Below are 1,679 nucleotides of genomic sequence, written 5' to 3'. Positions count from 1 at the left end.
TAAGGGAGCATATAACAGCCTTGGGATGGACTATTTCTGACATCAAAGGTATAAGTCCTTCAATTTGCATGCATAAGATTTTAGTGGAGGAACTTTACAAACCATCGATCAAGCACCAAAGAAGATTAAATCCAAGAATGAAGGAAGTTGTGAGAGCTGAAATTTTGAAACTCCTCAATGCTAGAATTGGTTATGCTATTTCAGACAACTCATGGGTAAGTCCAGTGCAGGTTGTGCCAAAGAAAGGTGGAATGACGGTGGTGAAAAATGACAACAATGAGTTTATTCCTACAAGAGCAGTCACAAGGTGGCGTGTATGTATGGATTACCGCAAGTTGAATAAAACAACAAGGATCATTTTCCACTTCCCTTCATTGATCAAATGTTGGATCGATTGGCCAGATATTCCTATTATTGCTTCTTAGATGGTTATTCGGGGTATAACCAGATTACATAGCTCTCGAAGATCAGGAGAAAACTACATTCACATGCCCCTATGGAACATTTGCTTTTAAGAGGATGCCCTTCAGATTGTGCAATGCCCCAGTGACATTTCAATGTTGCATAATGGCTATCTTTTCTGATATGGTGGAAGAGATAATGGAAATTTTCATGGATGACTTTTTAGTTTTTGGTACATCTTTTTATCATTGTTCGTATAACTTGGCTCCTGTTTTGCAGAGATGTGAAAATAAAAATCTAGTCCTAAATTGGGAGAAGTGCCATTTCATGGTTCAACAAGGGATCGTGCTTGGCCATAGAGTGTCATCTAAAGGAATTGAAGTTGATCGAGCTAAAATTACAACCATAGAAAAACTACCACGCCCAAAGAATGTGAAGGGAATCCAAAGCTTTTTGGGACATGTGGGATTTTACAGAAGATTTATAAAATATTTTTCTAAACTCTCTAAACTTTTTTGTAATCTTATTGAAAAAAAATTCTGCATTTTACTTTAATGATGTTTGTTTGCAAACCTTTAATGCAATCAAGGAGAAACTAATTTCAACACTAGTTATGACTGTACCTAATTGGAGTCATCCTTTTGAAGTCATGTGTGATGCAAGTGACTTTGCAATTGGAGCAGTGCTAGGACAAAGGCAAGACAAACTGTTTAAGGCCATATATTATGCAAGTCAGACATTGAATGAAGCTCAATTAAATTATACAACAACTAAAAAGGAGATTCTTTGTAACATCCTCAAAATTCTTACCATTTTTTTTTTATATATATATCTACAACAATACCTAACCAGCGGAAACACAAATCATATAACCATTTATATATATATATATATATATATATATATATATATATATATACTATAAAATACCAGAATCCAGTATATACAAGCCATAACCATACAAAATAAACCCCTCCAGCATCATCTACCTCAAAAACACAAAACTGTGTCATAACTCACCCTAGAACCGGGGTAACCAAGTAAACTTCCTATCCGCGACCCTAATCTGCTGGCTTAGCTGTCTCACCTGATGTGGTAAACTAATGGAGTGAGTCGACGCTCAGTAAGTGAAAATATGTTATTACTAGTGTGTGGTGACCCAATCATAAAATTACAATAATAGTATTTAAAAACTGCATAATTTGGCAATTCTGTACAATACATCTACACTATCTTAAAACATTTGTATCATCTAAACTTTCTATCATTCATAGTGC

Source organism: Malania oleifera, chromosome 11 (assembly GCF_029873635.1).
Source record: "Malania oleifera isolate guangnan ecotype guangnan chromosome 11, ASM2987363v1, whole genome shotgun sequence".
NCBI classification, from domain to species: Eukaryota; Viridiplantae; Streptophyta; class Magnoliopsida; order Santalales; family Ximeniaceae; genus Malania; species Malania oleifera.
Note: the sequence above shows the minus strand (reverse complement) of the source record.